The following is an 8,347-nucleotide window of genomic DNA, read 5'->3' as shown; positions in this document are numbered from 1 at the left end:
TCAGCCCACCAGGGGGCAGGGCTAGCTGGCATGTGGTGCTGGGGGATTGAACCGCGGTCCCTGTGCTTTGCTAAGCTTGTTCTAAGTAGGTGCTTTAGACTACTGAGCCATCTCACCAGCCCCATGGCTGACTTCTTCATGTTAGCCATTCTTTGTGTGATGAGGTGGAATCTCAATATTGTTTTAATTTGCATTTCTCAAATGACCAATGATGTTTAACATTTTTTTATACATTAACCTGCCATTTGCATTTCTTCCTGTGAAAAATGTATATTCATCTTGTATGCCCGTCTTCGGATTGAGTCTTTGAATTTGGGGTGCCTAATATTTTTAATTCTTTATATTTTCTAGATAGAAAGTCTTTGTCCATGGGACAGTTGGCTGTAATTTTTTACCCCAATTTGTAGGTTTTCTTTTTACTATGTTGGAGGTTTGCTTTGAAGTATAGCAACTTTTCAAAAGTGTGAGATCCAAGTTTTTGATTCTTTGAAGTATTTCCCATTTTTTGTTCATGAACTGTCTACCTACCCCTGTCTTTAAGTCTTCTACCTTAATTTTCCTCCAGAAGATTTAGTGTTTCTATTTTAATAGTTAAATATTTGATTTGTTTTGACTGTAGCTTTACGCATGGTGATAGGCACCAGTCTAGAGTTAGATTTTGGCATGTGAAAAGCTAGTTTTTCCAGCACCATTTATTAAAGAGGCTGTATTTCATCCAGTGAGCATGGTTGGCTCCTTTATCAAAGATAAGATGGCTGAGTGTGTTTGCAGTTGTGTCAGGATAAGTTTGAGTCTCTTGCCGGTAAATGGATGCAACTAGAGAACATATTCTTAAGTGAAGTAAATCAGATCAGGGTGTAAAAAACATCATTTTGCCTCCTTAATGTGAGATCCTGATAGCGAAAGATGCAATTGAAAGGGTACAGTTGATACTAGAAAAGGGAATGAACTCATAAAAAAATAAAAAGTATTACTGAGTTGAAGAGAAAGACAGGAAAGGGAGTGGGAAAAATAGATTTATCTATGTATGTAAGCAGGATGATTGGTCAAGTGTATTGTGCATTTCTACTTGTTTATGTAAAGGAACAAATAATTTTCAGTCACCTTTTAAAAATTGATTGTACTTTTTCTCTTCTTAATTCCTTATATATTTTTTCTTTCTTGTTCCAATTTTACATGCATATATCTAGTAGTAGGAATAACTGATTTGAAGACAACATTATATATTATGAAAATCATATTACTTTGTTAAGTAAATTGTGTATCATTTGTAATAGTTCCCTTTTAATTCGAATTTGCATTCCCTAAAAATGAGTACAAAGTAGTAAGACATTGCAAATGATACAGAATGTTACTAAACAAAATAATATGAATTTCACAGTATTTATTGTAGTTTATACTTCTGTCTCCAAATTAGTTATTCATGTTTGCAAAAATATACATGAAAAATTGGAAGAAGAAAGAGATGTACAAGAAAGTAAGAGAAAAAGGAAAAAGAATTGAAAAAAGAGGACAATATTTAAGTTCATGAAATTGTAGCATTACAGAATATAATTTATAAAATTGAAAGGACAATGCTTGTAAAAGTAATTTAAATCTGGAGGAAGAAATTTTGTTGTATGACACAAGGCTTTGAACTATATACTTCAGTCAACATTTCACGTACTATGGATATATTTAGTTAATAGTGTGAATTAAACGTTAGTGGTTTGATATTTGAATGTTTTTATATTTTACTGAAGAACATTAACATTAACTGTAGGGCCACCCAAATAGCTGAGCGGATTAAAGTGCCCGCAAGCAGGCTCCAGAGCCAGGGGTTCGATCCCTGGTCCTGCCTTGCCTGCCCCTCCCCCTGCGCGCGCTGAGACAGCAATTGAGAGTGGGCATGGTAGCGTGTGCCTGTAATCCCAGCTTTTGGGAGGCTGTAAACAGGTGGATCACTACAAGTCTGATCTATTAGTGAAACCGTGAAAACCCTGTAGATTCTTCCCTAAAATACAAAATAAATAAATAAATAAATAAATAACTGTACAATACCCTACCTTTTCTCCATTGTTCCAAATTTATTACCTCATAAAATCTTAAGTGATTTGGATAGTTATTATTTTGTTAATCTTTTGTGCTCTTTACATTAAACCACAATATTTTTTTTATTTTTTTTTTAATTTAAATATTTACATAATTCTGGAAAGTGCTCCAAAATGAAGTAGAGGATACAGACTTTATTAAATGTGTCTCTTTTCTATATGCAAATGGCTCTATCAAGCCCTTTTTCCTAATTTGTTACTAATTGGATAGGAACAAAAACACAATTTACTTAATTTATCTTTCTTAGTCATAGCATCATTTCTATAAGTTGAAGCCATAGTATATGGTTCATAGATCAATATAAAGACACAGTATTACTCTTGAAATTTTTATTGTATCTCACAAAATGGAATTTAAAATTTCCTTTAGTTCAAGTATTTCTGTTTGGCTTCAAATGTACTGTTGCTAAAATTTAGTATGCTTTATATTTTATCACCTCGTTACTATAGTGTCTCTATTATTTTACTTTTATATTGCTTAGGTCCATTTGTTTTATTTGTGTTGCTTGACACCTACAAAGGATTACCTAATAAATTTTATTTATATGTATATTTTCAAATTTTCAATGAGTTTTTGTACGCTATTTTAAGGATATATCATAATGTAGGGATAGATTCAAAAGTTGCATCTTAGCACATTTTTTTTTTTTTTACTTATGGTACCAGTGATTGAAACTATACTATATATCTAATAAATATGTATTCCATAAATTTTATGATATATGATCCACACTCTCTTTGACTTGCAATATCAGGAGTTGTTTTAGAGATATTTATGCTTATTTACATTGAAAAATCTTTTTTACTACTGCCACTGCTTACATAAGATAAAAAGTATGCTAATTTCCCTACAAGATTTTTTGTCATATTTGTACAATATGCCAATAGATTTTAGGTTAAAGCAATGAAACCCAGCCTGCACATACCACAGGTGCAGAAGTGACATAGACCTGATAGTGGGCTACCTCACCATCGCAGAACACAGGTGGACATTGGGCAGCTATGGGGAACTAGTGAGTAAGCGTTGCCTGACCACCTTTGAAAAAGTATTGTTGATTCTCAGCTTCCTCACTCACCAAACTTGGGGACCGTGGTGTGTCCTACCCTATCATTCCACTATCGCAGATACCTTGCTGACCCATGCCCCACCCTTCTAACACCACTTTGAGACCAGGTGATCATTGGGAGCTTCAAAAATGCCAAAACAAAAAGCAAAAGTAAACCTCAGACCTCTAGCCAACCCAGTGCAAGCCCAAGAATCAAAGACATAGAAAATTGTGGAAGTCACACAAATGAAACTTCTGAAATGATAGCAATTGAAGAAAAAAGTCCATCAGGATATAGAAGAAATCAGACCAGATATAATATTTCAGGTTAAAAAAGATATGACAACAATCATGAAAGAATTGTTAAGCACATTTATCTCCACAATTTCAAGATCATAATGCAAGAATTCCATTGAAGATCTTTATGTAGACAATATAATAGCATCAATAAAAATGTTATAATATGTGTGCTTCAAAGTTTTAAAATTGCTAAACAGATTTTTTGTTTGCCTAACTACAATTATTATTACATACATGTATTTATTTTTGCATTGTTTATTATTTGTATTAACAATCTGTATTATTCTATCATACCTTCTGTATGAAAGAAAGTATGTAGAAAGAGTTTTTTGGGGTTACAGGGTACCAAACCTAGGATCTTGCACTTGCCAAGCAGGCATTTAAGCCACTGAGCTATCTCTGTGACCCAGAAAATGGTTACTATTGCATTACTCTCACCAACAATTCTAGAATCAATCTACAAGCAGCATACTTAATTGAACCTTCACAGGTTGTGTGGTGAATCTCAAGCTGTCTATAAACTACCCATACATTAAACCTTCAGGTAAACAACATCTTACAATATTGAGGCTAAACAAATAAAAAATGTAATTATTGTTATTAAAGTTCTCAACTATCAAATTATTATTCCTTCTGAAAAGTGATATTGCCTTGTTGAAAGTGGCATTTATGGCTCATCTAATTATAGTTACAATAAACAAAACTCCCTGAGGCCAGACTAGATTTTTTTCCACTAGGACATCTATACATTTCTAATTCTCTGCTGAACTTCCTTTTAGTTCTTTCAAATGCCTAAATAAATATAGACAGCATAATTTGTTACGGAAGTAATGAAACACTTTCCAAATCTTGGTAATACATAAAAATGGGGAGGTAAATATATCAATATAATTTGAACTTAAAAAGTAAATTGAGAAGAAATTCAGTCCAATGTACAAGTGATCTCAAAATCAAAATTTAAACTTTAGTAAATAAAACATAAATAGAATTATACTATCTGTACACGTTTATATTGGCATGTTGGGTTCTTATCTTTGGCATATACCATTACTATGTAATTCATTAGCAAAAGATGGTATTTTAAAAGATTTTCTTTTAATGAAGAGATGCAATTTATTTTAAACAGGAAAGTATCAGGCTTTATTGCATGATATGTTCTTAGCAACTGACATTTAGAGGTATGAATGATTGATACCTCTACCTTGCCAAGCAGGAAGATTAATCTTTATGTAGATTGAAGAGTAAGAAGAAAGAAACATTCACATTTGTCACTTTTATACCAGAGCTATTGTAAATTAAATGTGTCAAAAGTAATTTCTTAATTTATATGCATGGAAAGAACTCTATTCTTGTCTAAATGTATCAACATTAAAGTCGCTCATATAAGGTAACCAATACATATTTGAAATGTCATAAATTCATAATATCTGTAAAGTTATTCTATACCCTTTTAATAGTATTTTCTGAGTAATTTACAATGTTATTCAAGAATGATTGGACATTTAGTTTCAGAGGCAAGTCATGGAAAATGAAAGCACTGTGCTTGCATCTAAAAAGCCCACATATAAAACTATCAACAATTCATGCTGAAAATTCATCATAAACTGAGTTTACTATAATAGTTGAAAAATTATTATAGTAAATTTCTCATGTTTATAAATAGGAATGAGATTATTACAAAAAGGTAAATTAAGAACTTTTCTCAAAAATTTAACCTAATGCTAACTTCATTGTCTACATCATCTCTCAACCCATATTTATGTTACATTTTAGCATTTATAGAACTTAACTTTAATTCTAGAAAATTGTGTTACTATTTCAATAAAAACAATCATCCTGCCTTAATTAATAAAGAATATGCTTTCATCTTGTTAATTAAGGGTTCATTCACTAGATTTTACTAAGGCAGTTTACAGTAGGCTAGCGTTCATTTAAGATACATAGAATAAATATACCAACAAAATGCTTAATTATGTGCCAAATAATTTTGCTAACTCAATTTGTGGTTCCTGTGTGTCTAGCTAACAATACACAAGCATACATTTTAATCAAAATTCAAATCCTCACTGATCTTGGACCTAGTGCTTGGTATGTACTTAAGTGTACACAGTACTTATCCTATGTACTTGTGTATATGGGAAGAAAAATCATATTTTTTTTAGTTTTAACTTTGTTTTTTATTTATTTTTGTTAATTCAGTTTAATGAGAATAAAAGAGATAAATAGCAATGAAACAGTTTCAAAACAAGTTAGGACAGTCACGATAATGAATACATTGCATATTGTTGTCTTTGTAGTATTCAGAGGACAAGATGCAGACATAATATCTTGTCTAAACAATATTAGTACGAACCTTTCTTCTCAATAACTAAGAGGAATTCCCTGTATATCTATCCTAACCATCTTGTGTATACATAGTTTTTTTCTTTTTTTTTTTTGACAACAAAATGGACCTTTATAGCCCCTTTTTTGTTTTGTTTTGTCAGAGATGGGTGTCTATTGCAGTTAGAGAAGATGTGTTTGGAGAAGTCTTTACATGGTTCCAGGGTAAATCCTGAGGATATTTGACTGACCTTGTCAGATAGCAAAATTTACATTTTTGGTTATACAGGTCTTGCTTTAACTTGGTCTTAACCATCCGTCAGAAAAGCATAACCACGAGGTATAAAAACTAAAGCTATATTAATATGCTTAACTGTAAAAGGCTTAAGTCAACAACCTCTGACAATTGCCAGCTATGCTGATAACTCACTACTATTATGGTCTATTGGACTATATTAGGTTATATTGTTGAATTCAAGTACCTGCAATCTTTGAACTAGTTTTAAGTTGAAATGGTCCTTTAAAGACTCCTCCAAATACCAAACTCATCTTTGAAGGTTCTCTTCAAGTGTAACTAATTCACCTTCAGACTTCTGTGACAGACTTAGTTCTGCTCTCTAATGATCCGTTTATGTGACTCACTTCTACTCTCCCCTTTTTGTAGATATCTGTACCTGCTGTGAATGCTCTTGTATGTTTGGAGATCTTAGTAACTCACACCGAAGAAAATAAGCAAAGAAAAGAATACGACATTCAGTAACAAATCAAAAATAAAAAGAGGCATTAGGGCCTGGGAGATAGCTCTGTAGAGTAAGTGCTTGCCTGGCAAGCACAAGGGCCTGAGTTTAATCACCGGTTTAAAAATAAAAAAAGAATACAAAAAGAGTCTTTAAACAGTGTATGATGTCTCTATAATAAAACATTAAAATCCCCAAAGCAGTGCCCATTATCACACAACACTCATATCCAATACATTCACTTTATGTGACACATATGAAAATGGAAAACCAAACTTAAGCCGACACAATGCCAATGCCCATATTTAAAGTGTGTGTCATTTCCACTCTTTTGAATGTTTTTGTTCTTTACTTCTGCAGCTTATAGAATTCTCTCGTTCTTAGAAAATACTGTTAGGTATTCCACATACTTTTCTCATTAATGATAACATACTTAGGATTATTAGAATACAGTTTTCTTATGGTGAGACCACAGATGTAAATATTGTATTGTCTCCCTAATATAAGAATCTGAAAGAATAAATAAAACCTGAAAGGTATAATAGATATTGTAAAATACAAAGAAACTAAACCTAAGGATTAAATAATAAAGATGAAAGAAAGGAGAAAAGATAAGAAAACAGGAAGGAAGTAAAACATTCAAGTACATATACAGGACGGCGGAGACAATTGTATCCATAATTTCCATCAGCAGTTTTGAAAATAGCAATTAATATTTAGAATTTTCACCTTGACTAACTCTGTATGCTGATATCTGTGACCTCAGCAACTACACTGAGGACAGCAATGTCTAATACAAAACCCACAGTTGAATGCCTCTCATCTTCTAAATGTGTACCATTCCTAATGTCCTATCAATTATTATACTGTCTTTAAAATAAATTAAAAGAAAAAGACAAGGAAAATTTATGATTTCTTGAAAGCAAGTATCAATATTGAATCACTTCTCTAATCTTGTATAACTATATCAATTAATCTGAGCAATAGATTTTATGCTAAAAATAGATAATATAACAACCATTGTTTTTTTTAATTTTTTTTTTTAATGTGAAACAGAGGCTTTATTTTTGCTGTTCTGGGGATCAAATACAGGGCTGTGGGGTCAGTGCAGTATCAAAGCTGTACCTACAATCTGAGGCTATCTCTTTTAAAGCATTGGATCACTAACAAATAGGAGTATGTTTCAAGGTATCTTGTCCAGTATAATTAGGTTGAGAAAGAAATAAAACTTGTAAAACATTCTTCTTCACAGGACTGGTTTGCTTCAAAATCTTAATATGTTTAGTGGGGTGCTGTTATGATTTTTATGTTAATGGGAAAGGCAGAAGATACTTTAGGCCCTACCAGTTATTGCCTTCCCCATTTCCAGTATGCGACTCCGTTACTTGAGGGCAAGGGCTTTCTCACAATCATTGCATGACCTATCATAATCCAAAACAAAACATAATTAACAATTGGAGGCACAAAGTGTTCACTACATCCATGAAGTTTCTCTCTGGTATAGATCCTCTGTTTTCTCCTGAGAGTGAACATCTCACTACTGACTGTCCCACCGGGACCACATTTCTTTTTTTCTTTTTTTTTTTTTTTTAAGTTTTATGAAAGTTTATTGAGTAAAAATAGGACTGTTGATGTGTACAGCTATTAAAACGCATTAAAATACAGGTATACATTAAATACAGATTTTTGTGACTTTGTATGCTTTACATAAAAAATATATGTTCAAAGCAGTATTACATTTGCTAAGTTTCAAAGTCTTAAAAGCACATGTACACACACACACACACACACACACACACACACACACACACACACACACACACACTTTTTCTGGTACTAGGAACTGAACCTA

Source organism: Octodon degus, unplaced genomic scaffold (assembly GCF_000260255.1).
Source record: "Octodon degus isolate 3935 unplaced genomic scaffold, OctDeg1.0 scaffold00097, whole genome shotgun sequence".
Classification (NCBI taxonomy): domain Eukaryota; kingdom Metazoa; phylum Chordata; class Mammalia; order Rodentia; family Octodontidae; genus Octodon; species Octodon degus.
The sequence above is the reverse complement of the archived record's forward strand: the minus strand, read 5'-3'. Positions refer to the sequence as shown.